The sequence below is a fragment of the Trichechus manatus genome, unplaced genomic scaffold, assembly GCF_000243295.1.
Source record: "Trichechus manatus latirostris isolate Lorelei unplaced genomic scaffold, TriManLat1.0 scaffold00410, whole genome shotgun sequence".
NCBI classification, from domain to species: Eukaryota; Metazoa; Chordata; class Mammalia; order Sirenia; family Trichechidae; genus Trichechus; species Trichechus manatus.
In genome coordinates, this window is record NW_004444346.1 from 64,296 (window position 1) to 78,941 (window position 14,646).

Here is a 14,646-nt window from a genome sequence, read left to right on the forward strand (position 1 = left end):
AAGTGAATGTCTGAGGAATAGTAAACATAATGACTTCAACTTAAAAAGAGAAGAGTAGTGAGCTCTACATTCTTTGGTGTTGTTGGGGAATAGTTTCTTCTGTTTAATAATATAATGTGCATAATAGAAAGAGGGGAAAGAGAAGATTACTTCTTTTTTGAAAATAAGACAAAGTACAATAAATACAAACAAATTCATTTCTTGTACATATAAATATATACATGCACATACACATATATACGTATAAGATTATTAATTTAGTCTACGAAAATACTGTTGTTGTTATTTGCCATCAAGTTAATTCTCACTCCTGGTGACCCCGTGTGTTCAGAGTAGAACTGCTCCATAGGGTTTTCAAGGCTGCAACTTTTCTGAGCAGATTGCCCGGCCGGTCTTCTGAGGAGCCTCTGGACGTAATATGTAGAAAAGAAGAACACAATTCCACAGTTTTGCAATTTATTCTAGAAGTAGGACTTAGATATCTAAGGTAGTGTTAACATGGCCATAGTTTTAATAGTTTGTGGTTGAATGGAAACAAGCTAACTGCATGTGTGATCAAATCTTCTAAATGCAAAATCCTATAGAATATGAGAAGAATTTATCAAAAACACTTTAAAAGGGATAATCTGTATGACATATTTAAAGATCTACTTTGTCCTTTCAGTAGGAGCTGAAGATCTCCTATGTTCTGGAGATGTGTGATGAGATAAACTGACTTCAAAAGCCCAAGTGGGGATTTCCTGTTCAAACAAGAAATAACACATTGAAGAACCTTCTAACTTTTCATCTCTTGCCCACTCTGAGCCCTCATAGGACAGTCTATTAAGGGCACAGATATTCTTTGTGCTTTTGCAGGATTTATGTCTTCAGATTTCGCCTTCTACCATCCTGCTGTAGTTGGCCCCTCTGGGATTTTAACGAGGCCTCCCCACTAATGGACACACGACTTTCCGACTGAGAGAAGGTATGGGCCACTGCTCTCCTGTGTTCTAGCCCACCTCTTTTAGTGGGAGGTTATAAATGCTGTGCATGATGCCCTGAGGGACTGTTAATGTACAATAGAATCACTGTAGAACATTGGAGTTGGGCTGAACAGTGAGCCCCAAATATGAAATGTGAAATTTCTTAATTTACTCAAATTATCACTGGTGGAGAATTAGTCAATTGCACACACACACACACTTTTGAGTTTGTTAATCAACATACTTTAAAGTGAACTAGCCTAAGCATCATGACAATGGACAATTAATTTTGGATTTTATAGTTAGTGCAACAAGTGTCTTTGTATAATAATGTAATAAGTTATGTTTAGCCCAGTGCTTATTGCTAGATTCTTAAAACAGACAAAAAAAATGATTGAATGATGCAAGGCCAAACATAATCCTCATTCACTTACTAAGATTATGGACATGCAGTTTTACTTTTTTCAAAAAAGAGGATGAGTTAGCTTCCATAAAGTGCTAACATAAAATTAATAATAAATATCAAAAGACTTTAATTAATTTAGCAAAACACCAGGAAAAAACACACTACTGTAAGACAATGCTGTCTAATGAGTTTCTTTGAAATTCTTACCCACTATGTATTAGGAACAATAACAAAAAACTGCAGCAAAAATATTAATTAAAACTGTTATTATCTAATCAGAGCTTGTAATTGCCAGGTTGACAGTTATGTACGTACATGCATTACATTTGATATATTATTATTCTCATTTTAGGTTAGAATATTAGATTACTAATTAAGTATCTTTTTAACGGTCACGCATTGTAAATTTCAAAACCAGTATCCAATTCTTGACCTCTCTGACCCCAGAGTCCAATGAGAAAATTACTGAACTACATTACTGAATTAAACCAGTTACGTATATAACTAAAGGAACCCACACGGACTGTGACAACCATATGACCTTTCTGGAAGTTGGAACCGACAGTGTTCTTCCATAAATGGGATGCACTTTTATTTATCAATTTATGGTCTCCTATTTTAGCAATTAAATCGATTGTCAATAATTTTTATATAAGAAATACATTCTTTAAATTGTCTAAAATGTTGTTTCCCATGTTCTTTAAGGTGTTAAGTTTATTGAGTAGAGTAATTATTCTGATACATATTTTCTTAAGTATGTAACAATTTCTCAGAACTCTCCACCTATTCATTAATAAGAAAAAGATCATACAATAGTGCTTCTTTGCCTAATAAATAAACATAAGTCACTAAATTAAGGTATTTTAGTGGAATGGATTTTTAGATGTGCTAACTTTCCAATTCCCACTTCTTTGGAGCACTCAGTTGTTAACCATTATTGTATTACAATCTTGTCGTCAGTCGATGCATCATTTTTTTTTTAACCAATACAGCATTTTAATTTTTAACCCAGCTATTATAATAGCTTATAATATTTCTGTGGAATTTGACATTTAATAAGTAAGGTTATTCGTATTTTTGAACTTCTTTATTCTTCAGTAATTTATTGCTTTTTATTACTCCAACCAAAAATATATTATCGAACGTAGAATATTTCTAAAAATTACTTATTCCTCCCTGAGACATTTGTGTAAGGCTCTAAGTCAATTAGAACCAGAACTTTAGATTCTCAGCTGTAAAGTGAGCACTGACACTTACCTCCTCCCCACCTAGTTTGATCTTGTCATGTACACAGCACGTATTTCCTTCTCCAGCCCGGTTTCTCATAGAGCACAGACCTTGACACCCCTCAGCTGCAGAGATGAATAATCAAACAGTAACTTACTCAGAACTGAATCTGGCCAAGAAGCCAAAAAGGCAGCAAATCAAACCTAAGCACGCTGATAGCTGCTTTTCAGTCACTGAGCGGGAAATAACTCATGTGGAATTAAACCTTCACAGCGCTTCTCAAGATCTTCAAAAGAAGGACAAGACTTTCCACTGTAAATGTAAATCATCTAATCAGTTCTCAGTATAACTGCACTAGAATGTGCAGTTCTAGTGCAGAAATGTGGGGAAACAGTGAAAATGAAGACACGGAGCAAGGGTAGTCAGATTAAGGGAGTAGGCTCACTGGTTTTCATTTTTGAGGACCGGACCTAATGTTCGGATATCGTGTTCTCCTGTGAAATCTGAGGATTAATTCTGTTCAGACATTGTTGGAATTTGTGGCCTTTGATGAACAACTCATGGGCTATAATTTTACTGAAAATGCGATGGTATATTCTGAGAGAAAAATTACAATGGAGACTGTGGGTTCAATGTCCAGTATTTCTGTACATGATTCCCTGTGCATCTGGGTTCTCCTGTATGTACACACTCTGAACACTGGCTCCATCCATCGTCTCTCAGTGTTTCCATTTCTCTCTCTGCACATCTCCCATCACCTCCAGGGAAGCTCATTGCTGGGACCCTGGGACTCATCTGCCTTGTCTTGACGGCCGGTGTAATAACCATGACAGTCACAAGTAATAACAGTACGTTTTGGAAGATTATGAAGGAATATACCCTGTAAAGGTTTGAAAGTGCCTCTGTATATTTCACATTTTATGGAATAGAATTCTCATTTTAACGTATGCATTTGTGTGATATGTTTGCTAGGTTTTTTAGTCTTAGGAAATAAAGAATGCATTAAATGTGGAAAAGTTACTCTCAGTTATTCAGAAGTATAAATACAGAGAATGATCGTATAGAGTATATGGTTATAATTCTAAATGTCTGTATTGTATGTGTGTGTGTGTGTATACATGTGTGTGTCACATCTCAACGACTTGTAATGAGAGACTCAGAACACTTATTGCAAATAAAATTTAATATTTGAATGTAATTATTTCAAATAGTGTAAGAGGTGATAAAATTTCTCCATTAGACTGTTCATATATTTTTGCAAAAACCTTCATTACTTTCCTAATTTTTGGTTAAATCATTTTTAATATACATTATTAAAATTTTAAATGTTATCCTAAATTTGAAACTAGAAAACTAAAATTATTATGATTTATTACAGAAATATAATCTCTATAATAATTACTACAATCTTTCTAGCTATTGGAATGATAGAAGAGAACAGAACTCAGAAAGCTATGTAATAATTTTAAAAGTGTTGATATAAACCAAAACTAAACCCATTGCTGGCGAGTCTATTCCGACTCATAGAGACACTATAGGAGAGTTTAGACCTGCCCCATTTGGTTTCCAAGGAGCAACTGGTGGATTTGAACTGCCTACCTTTTATTTAGCAGCCAAACTCTTAAGCACTGCGCCACCAGGGCTGATATATTAAGATTGTATTTTGTCTCTATTTTATGTCATGAAGAAATAATAACAGATTTTTTAAAACCTTCAAAACTATGGCAATATGTTTTCATAAATAAAGATCATATGAGGAACTCCTTGTTCAAAAGTTAGAGGAAATATTCTTTTACATAGCCTTCTTTGGACAAATGGCTCAAATTTCCTACTGCTCCTTTAAGATTAAACAAAACCATACAAACAAAACTTGTTCTTCTTGAGTGGATTCCAGCTCATCGTGACCCTATAAGACAGAGTAGAACTGCCCCATAGGATTTCCAAAGAGTGGCTGGTGGATTTGAACTGCTGATTTTTGCTTAGCAGCCAAGCTCTTGACGACTGCACACCCAGGGCTCTGCCTACAAAATTCTATGAGGAAGTTCTACTGTGTCATATTGGGTTGTTATGAGTTGAAAATTGACTCGACACCACCTAACAACAACAGCATAGTAACATAAGAAATAATTTTATTATTCTAATAAAGTGGTGTTGTTCAGTGGTTTTCAGGACATGTATAAGATAGAGCTTTTGTTTGTTTGCTTTTTAATTGTACATAAATTAGGGGATGGGAGGCTGACCTTTTCTGTGTGTATGTGTTTTTTTATATATATACGTGAGTGCATGACATTGCATATATAGTTTATGTAGATATATACTTATGCCTATGCAAATATGTCAACTAATTTATATTTTTTAATTCAAATTGTTTCTGGATAGTGACTCATATTCTTTTTTCAGCTAATCATTGTCACCATTGTCCAGAGGACTGGTTCTCCTATTGCAACCATTGCTATTATATTAGCAGTGATAAAAAAAACTGGACTGAGAGTTGGACAGCCTGCCTTTCTAAGAAATCTATTCTGATTTATATAGACAATGAAGAAGAAATTGTAACATTTCAAATACTTGAAGTATTTTATTGAAAGGTATAACATACTAAAAGAAATGGATACAAAATATATTTGAGTGAATAACAACTATCAAGAAACATTACTGATGTGCCATATGTTTCCTATGCATCTTAAACAATAAAGATTTGCCTACTTTGCAAGTTATATAAAGAGAATTATACTACATGAAATGTTTAGTGTCTTACAAATTTCAGTTGATATTGTGTTTTTAGGATTCACCCATATTTTTGTCCATGTTGTTGTTAGTTGCCCTTGAATTGACTCCGACCCATGGAGACCTTATGAACGAGGAAAACGTTGTCTGGTCCTGTGCCATCTGAACGGTCATTGGTGTCTCTGAGTCCATTGTTGCCCATTCATCTCACTGAACGTTTCTCTCATTTTCACTGGCCCTCTGCTTTACCAAACGAGATGTCCTTTTCTAGTGATTGGTCTTCCCTGATGACATGTCTGAAGTAAGCAAGCCAAAGTCTCGCCACCCTTGCTTCTAAGGAGCATTCTGATTGTGATTCTTCTCAGACTAATTTTTCCAGAGTTGTGCTTTATTTTTTCCAAGGCTACATAGTACTCCATTGTTTGACTTGACAATGCTTTATTTATATTTTATACCATTAAAATACATTGGTTTATTTCCAGTTCTTGCTATTTATGAGAACCATTGCTTCCATAATTTTTTTTCCTAAAATAAACTTTGTTGTTTCATTTGACCATAAACAAATAATTCAAAATTGTGAAGATTAATCACAGAATGAATAGACCCATGTAATTACAAACCAGGTCAAGAAATAGAAAATGGTAGCCGCCCTTCCCGCTTTAGCTCTGCCCCTGTGTATGCTCTTATCACTTCTCCTTCTTCTTCCCAAACCACTCTCCTGACTTTTATTACAGATTAGCTTTACTCGGTTTTGAACTTTGAATAAATGGAATCATACAGCATGCATTTTTGAGTATCTCCCTTTACTCACATATGGTGTTTGTGCAAGTGAACCATAGTGTTGCGGTTAGTTGTAGTTTGTTCATTTTCAATGCTGTGTTGTGTAAGTAAACCCACCCAAAATAATGAAAAACCCTAACCAGTTTCCATGGAGATGATTCCAACTCACAGAGACCCATGTGTTTCAGAGCAGAACTGCTCTTCAGGAGTTTTCAGTGGCTGTAACTTTCAGAAGTAGGTTGCCAGGCCTGTCTTTCCAGGTACACCTGGGTGGTGTTGAACCTTCAGATTTTCCATTAGTGGCCAAGTGCTTAACTATTTTTACTGCTAGGAACTCATTCTTATGTGAATAAACATCTTAAAATCCATCCTGTGGTGAATAGAAATTTAACTATTATGATAATACTTAGCTACTCTTTAGCTATCATGTGTAATTATTCTCTAAATATCTTTCTGGATGTCTTTTGTCCATATATTACCTAGATGCATAGGAATGAAATTGTAGGATCATGTAGGGTTATAGGTGTATGTACATGTCAATATTCTTAAATTATCCCAACATTTTACTAGTTCATTGCACACATACACATATTATCGAACAGTGTTTGAACCTGTCCCTTGATCCACGTCCTCATCAACACTTAGTAGTATGAGAAATTTTAAAAGTAGAAGTTTTGATTGTTCTATGATAGTATCATTATTTTATTAATAGACATTTTCCTAATTCTTGTTAGATTGAACACATTTTCATGTGCTATTGACCACTAGAATGTCTTCTTTTATCAGGTGCCTATTCATGTCTCTTGTCCATTTCATCACTGGGTACATATTCTGTTGGTTTTTTTGAAGACAACTCCATCTGAATAAGGAAGTTTATTTTTTCTCCCTTTTAAAACCATTTCTTGAGGTATACTTGACATAAAATAAACAGTACATATTTAAATCATATAATTTCATAAGTTTTGATATATGTATATACCTGTGAAACCATCAATTATAAATAATGAATACAACTATTACCCTCAAATTTTCATTAATCACCTTTATAGACCCTTCTCCCACTCTTTACCAATCCCCAATTATAGACAACCACTGGTCTACTTTCTACCACCATTGATTAGTTGGCATTTTCTAGAATTTTTTTTATAAGTGAAATCATAGATATTTCTTCTTATTTCTTTCATTTAACATAATTATTTTGAAATTCATCCATGTTGTAGTGGGTTTCAAGAGTTTATTATTTTCATTAATGAGTAGTAATTCTATGGATTTCCACAATTTGCTTATCCATTCAATTGTTAGTCAACGTCTGGAGTGTATGTCAAGGTGGTGATTTCATCTGTTCTTTTTGTGTTATTTTATAAGTGAGCCATAATTCACTTGTCTTCAACTGCCCAGATTTTGCATCTACAATTCAATGACTCTGACAAATATATACATCTATGAACACACCACCCCATTCAAGACAATATTTCTTTCAACCGAAGAGTACTTGCTTTCAGACGCTTGATTCCCGATATTATAGCTTTGTTTTTCTTCCATCGATGCTTCACTTCACAAGTGAGTACATATTCCACAATTTGTTGATTGATTCACTTGCTTATGGACGTTTGAATTGTCTTCAGAATTTTTCTATTATGAAAAAAAACCTTTTGCAAAACCTTGTGTGAAAAGCTATGTGTGCATACATTTTCAATGTTGTGGAGTTCAGGTGAAATTGCTGGGTCATAGGTGAAGTGTATGTTTAACTTTAAAATAGAAACTTGGCAGAATATTTCAACATGTTTGCACCATTTTCAGATCCTAAAATTATCTGAGAATTTCATTTGATCTATATCCCTGTTAACAGATGGAATTACTAGAAATCTTCTTAGGATATCTTTTATTAATTTATTCATTTTTTGAGTAATCTTTGGTGCTTTCAATAATTTGTTTTACCAAAATTGAAAATTTATTAGCATACAGTTTTTCAGAACATTTTCCTCTTTGTTTTTATTTCAGCAATACCTGCAGTTGTTGTTGCTGTTGTTAGTTACCATCGAGTCCCCTCCAGCTAATGGCGACCTTATGTACAACACAGCAAAACGCTGCCCAGTCCTGTGCGATCTGCATGGTCATAAGATCTGTAGTTGAGTCCCCTCTTTTGATTACTGTATATAATTGATGCCTTCTCTCTTTGTATCCATCTTTCTGGTTGGAGGTTCATCAATTTAATTAATTTTTCCAAGAAAATGATATGGTTTCATTTATTTATCCTGTTGTGCAGTTTTCATTTTCATTACTTTATGTTATTCTGTTTATGTATTTTTCCTTCTTTATCTGAGTTTAATTTTCTTCTCTCTTTTTATTTTCTTGAAGTTGAAGTTAGATCATTTATTTCCGACCTTGTCTATTTATTAAATAAGAGTTTAATGTGGTAAATTTACCTCTTGGCACTGATTTAACTACAATTCACAAACTTTGATACGCTGTGTTTTCATTTCATTCTATTCATTTTTTTTTCTAATTTCTTTGTGACATTCTCATTGACCTCTTAGGTTGTTTAAGTTCTTCACATATTCTCTTTTATTATTAATTTCTAATTATATTGCATTATATAAAAAGAAAATATTTTGTATGATTTTAGTTCCTTAAAACCTGTTGATGTTTGTTTTATGGCCCAAACTACGGTCTATTGTTGGTGAATATCCTATGTGCATGTAAAATAATGTACATTATTATGTGACGTGTTCTATGAATGTCCATTAGGTTAAGATGGTTGATAGTGATGTTCATCTCTTCTGTTTACTTAACAATTTTCTGTCTACGTGTTCTATTGAATAGAGAGAGAAGAGTATAAAGTTAATAGTTAAAATTGTCAATTTATCTTTTTCACCTTCAACTTTATCAGATTTGCTTTATGTATTGTAAACTTTGATGTTAGGTGCATACATATTTAAAACTGTTTTGGCTTTTTTGATCGATTGACTCCTTTATCATTATATAATGGTCCTCTTTAAGTCTTGTAATATTCCTTGTTCTAGACATTACTTTGTTGCATAGTGTCTCAGTTACCTTGGGCTTCTATAACAGAAATACCACAAGTGGATGGCTTTAACAAACAGAAATTTATTCTCTCATAGTCTAGTAGGCTACAAGTCCAAAATCAGGGCATTGGCTCCAGGCAAACCTTTCTTTCTCTGTCGGCTCTGGAGGAAGTTGCTTGTCATCAGTCTTCCCCTGGTCAAGGAACGTCTTCGTGCAGGGACCCCAGGTCCAAAAGACATGCTATTCTTCTGGCTCTTATTTCTTGGAGGTATGAGGTCCCCCTGTCACTCTGCTCACTTCTCTTTTTTCTATCTCTAAAGAGATTGGCTCAAGACATAATCCAATCTTGTAGATTGAGTCCTGCTCATTTATATGACTGCCACTAATCCCATCTCATCAATATCACAGAGATAGGATTTACAACACATGGGAAAATCACATCAAATGAAAACATGGTGGACAATCACACAATACTGGGAATCATGATCTAGCCAAATTGATACACATAATTTTGGGGGACACAATTCAATCCATGACACATGGTAATATAGCCACTGCAACTTTTTTCCCTTTCGGGAATGGGTTATCTTTGTTGTGTTAATGAGACACGATTAGTACAGGGTGTTTTCTGAGTCAACATCTTCTGAGATATAAAAGAGATTAAACAAGCAAGCCAGAGAAGCAGAGATTGGGAAGACTGATGCCAATACACATGGAGCTCTCCAAGGAAACAGGTAATGAGCTGAAGAGACAAAGACCTTCCCCCAGAGCTGATGGGGACAGAAAGTCTTCCCCTAGAGCTGACATCCTGAATTTGGAATTCTAGCCCCCTACCTGTTAGAAAATAAATTAGCATTTGTTGAAACCACCCACTTGTGGTATTTCTGTTATAGCAGCACTAGATAACTAAGAGAACTTGGAATGAGGGATATCATTGCTGATATCAGAAGGATCATGGCTGAAAACAGAGAATACTAGAAAGATGTTTGCCTGTGTTTTATTGACCATACAAAGGTATTCTATTCCACTGTGTGGATCATAAGTAATTACGTATAACATTGCAAAGAACGGGAATTCCAGAACACTTAATTGTGCTTATGCAGAACCTGTGTAGAGAGCAAGAGGCAATGATTCAAACAAAGCAAGGTGATGTCGCGTGGTTAAAACCAGCAAAGGTATACATCAGGGTTATATTCTTTCACGACACTTATTTAATCTGTATAGTCAACAAATAATCTGAGAATCTGGAGTATATGGAGAAGAAGGCAGGATCAGGAATAGAGGAAAACTCATTAACAACCTTTGATATGCAGATGGCACAATCTTGCTTGCTTAAAGCCAAGAGGGCTTGAAAAATTTACTGATGAAGATCAAAGACTACAGCCTTCAGTAGAGATTACTCCTCAATATCAAGAAAACAAAAATCCTTACAATTGGACCAATAAGCAGCATCATGATAAATGAAGAAAAGACTGAAGTTGTTAAGGACTTCATTTCACTTGGAGCCACAAATCAATGCCAATGGAAGCAGCAGTCAAGAGATCAAAGAGCGTATTGCATTAGGCAAATCTGCTGCTCAAGACCTCTTTTTAAAGTGTTAAAAATTAAAGATGTCACTTTGAGGACTATGATGCCTGACCCAATCCATGGTGTTTTCTATCACCTCTATACATGTGAAAGCTGGGCAATGAGTAAGGAAGACCAAAGTAGAATCCATGCTTTTGGATTAGGCTGTTGGCGAAGAATATTGAATATACCCCGATTGACAGTAGAAAGAATACATCTGTGCTGGAAGAAGTACAATCAGCATGCCTCTTAGAAGCGAGGATGGTGAAACTTCATCTCACATAGTTAGGCTTTGGACATGTTATCAGGAGGGATCGGTCACTGGAGAAGGACATCATGCTGGTAAAGTAGAGGACAAACAGAAAAGAGGAAGACCCTCAACGAGATGGATGGATATAGTGGCTGCAACAATGGGCTCAAGCATAGCAACGATTGTGAGGATGGCCAAGGACTGGGCAGTGTTTTGTTCTGTTGGGCACATCGCCGTTATGAGTCCAAATTGAGTAAATAGCACCTAATGCTGACAAGGAACCAAAATCAATTATTATCATTTTTTTGTTTGCTTAGTAGATGTTTTAATATCACAGTTTTTGGAAGATAAATTATCTTCCAAAACTTTTAGCAGTTACCCATATGTGTAACAGTACAGCATAGCATGTGGCTTAGATTGTCAGTTTGGCTGAAGCAATCTCAAGATTATTTCATCCCAATTTCCAAATGAACGCAATTAGCTGTTGCAAATATCACTAACTTTTTAAAAATGTTATATTTTATTTAGAGATAATGGTGAACTCACATGCAGTTATAAGAAATAATACAGAGAGATTCTGTGTATTCTTCATAGAGTTTCTACAAATGGTTACCATCCTGCAGCACTACAGTCCAGTGTCAAACCCGGGCTGAAGTTTGCCATTGTATTTTGTTTTACTTTGTCTCAGGTTGTTTCATTTGGTTATTTTTTCTCTTATTCTTTTTTGCTTACTTGTGGGTAGTTTTAGCATTTTATATTATTTATTTATAGTGGTTTTTACTCTATTTCTTTGTATAGTTTTCCTGAGGATTGAGCTGGCTATTTTGATATGCAAATGAAACTTTTCAAGGTCTGCTAGTATCAATGCTTTACACTTTCAGTATAGTGTGGAAACCTCACTCCCATTAAAATCCCAAGTGGCTTAGCGGTTAAGTGCTGGGCTTCTAATGAAAAGGGCACCATTTCAAACCCACCAGCCACTCCACGGGAGATAGATGTGGCAGTCTGCTTCTGTAAGATTTTCAGCCTTTGAAACCCTATGGGGCAGTTCTACTCTGTCCTACCAGGTCACTATGAGTCAGAATCTACTTGAGAGCGATGAGACTGTCTCCACTTTTAAATGTTATTGAATTGATTTGCAGATGGTGTCGTAATCTTTGTTTAAATCATTAAATATGATTCAGAGAACTCATGAGGATAAGAATATTGTATTGTATACCAATACAAAAAGCGGTAGAAGCAGGACTAGTCTAGTTAAAGAAAGACGTGGGGCCCTGAACACCAAATATTTGACCTCTCTGTCATGTATCTTGTCAGTGGCAACCGTTTAATTTCCTTTACAAAACCAAACTCTGAGAAACACAGTAGAAAAATACACTTTTTCTTTTTCTTTTTAGGAGGGAAGAATATAATAGTATCTGGAGACTTATTTAAACCCTTACTATGCTAGTTTTTCATGGGAGAAGGATGTGGCAGTCTGCTTCTGTAAAGATTACAGCCTTGGAAACCCTCTGGGGCAGTTCTACTCTGTTCTGTAGGATCCCTATGAGTTGGAACTGAATCGATGGCAGTGGGTGTGGTTTTTGTTGTTATGCTAGTTTATGGAACCCTGGCAACTATTAAGTTACTGGAATCTAAACTCCTTCTTAGTAAAACTAGGAGAATAAGACTCTTAAGTATTAATATTTAAATCGTTATTTTTGAATGAAAATCCAACATATTTGTAAAAGTTTTTGACAATCTGAAATGTGATTTTCAACTGTAATATATTTTAATGGTTAGAATCTAGCACTTAGATCTTGTTTTGAAAATTAAACATAAAGTAAAAGAAAATACTACCTGCATGTTTTAAAGTAATAAAAGTCTTTATAATGCTTATTAAAACATAACTGTTTTGTTTTATACTAGAAGTTTATGAAGATTCTATCATCTTCTTCATGGATTGGACTCTTTCGTGAAAGCAGTGATTATTCCTGGTTATGGATAAATGGTTCACCTTCCAACCAAAAGTAAGTTTTTCTGCATGATGTTATATAGAAGAAGAAAAAATACAAAGAAGAAAAATTTGGATAAGTAATACTAATAAATGTGACTGAATTGAATTATAGACATGTAGAAAGAAATTGAAAATTAATGACATGAAATGTCGATGTAAATATTAGTTAAGAATGAAGTACTCAGGGTTCATAATAATTATTACTAATATTTTGTGAGAAATGTCATTACCCATTTTCATAACATTCTTCTATTATTGTTGCATGGAAAATGCCATTGTTTTATGATTACCACACAAAATATGACGGGTTTATGCATTTTTATGCATTACAGGATAATAGAGCCATCAAATCCTACATACAACTGTGCTGTGCTATTCCCATCTCACCTTCAATCAGCCAGTTGTGGAGATGAAAAAATATACATTTGTAAGCATGAGATTTTGAGTTAAAACACCTGAGCTTGGAGTCCTTCAGTTATCTTTATATTTTATGAAATGGAAATAATATCATAATTGTAAAAGTCTTAGAACAAATTATATTATTTGTTCATCTGGAAGCTCCACATTTGGAACCCTCCTAGACTTTCCCCTGTGTACTTTTTCCCTTGGCTGATTTTCATCAGTAACCTTTTCTGTAATAAAATTAACCGTGAGTATAGTAACTTTCCTGTGTTCTGTGAGTCTTTATATTGATAATATGTTTACGTATCTGTATAATTTTGTAATAAAATAAAAATATCTAAATTACTGTAGTTTTATAAGAATTCTGAATATCTGGTTGCATGAGTGCCCAATTTTTTTATTCTTTTGTATATTATTGGTCATTTACATTTCAATACAATTTTTAATATCAGTTTAACAGTTTCCACAATGAAAACTCTAGTGGGGATTGAGACTTCTTGAATGGTGGAGTGAAGTCCTCTGTAAATATCCTCTATAAAGGGAAGAAAACACTGGCAAGAAATTTTCAGATCAACTTTATGAAGACTCTAGGAATTAAATAAAAGCTTGAGACAATATAAACTAAAAAAAAAAAAAAACCCATTGCCGTCGATTCTATTGTGACTCAGAGAGACCTTATCGGACAGAGTAGAACTGCCCCATAGGGTTTCCAAGGAGCGCCTGGTGGATTTGAACTGTTGAACTTTTGGCTAGCAGCTGTAGCTCCTAACCACTACACCACCAAGGTTTCCTAAGACAGTATAGGGAGTATTTATTCAAGAAAAAATGCTGAACCTCAGTAAGAAAGTTAGTGTCTGTGGCATTTTAACTTGGCCTACACCAAACACCCTCTCCCAGCTCCTTGGTAGCCATGAAAACTAGCAGCTATGCCATTACTTAAGAGCAAGACCAAGTTTGGAACTCTTAAGTATCTCATAACAACAAAATTGTCATTATTTGACCTTTCTCACAGGTCCCTGGAAAACCCCATTCACAGCACATTGTGGTTATTTGACATGGTTGGAGCTAGCTCTGTGGGAAAATTGTTTACTGCAAACAATCCACAGCAATTGTTGAACATTACAGCTACCTGCGGCTGCAATACCTGCTGGGGCCAAAAGAGCCTGATCAAAGATTAACAGGAAGATGTAGGAACAAGATGTTCAGAGAGAGCTTTGAAAAGCTCATAAATGTACCTGGGTATCCAGAAGGCTGTACCATTGTAAAGGGCTGTGTGTATGCCGAGGAAAGATCTGAGAAAGTC

General features: G+C 34.9%; 1 pseudogene; it reads left to right on the forward strand.

Annotated features, from left to right (window-relative positions):
• The first annotated feature begins 2,684 nt into the window (after positions 1-2,684).
• On the forward strand, positions 2,685-13,844 carry LOC111819364 (NKG2-A/NKG2-B type II integral membrane protein-like; annotated as a pseudogene).
• The last annotated feature ends 802 nt before the right edge of the window (positions 13,845-14,646 follow it).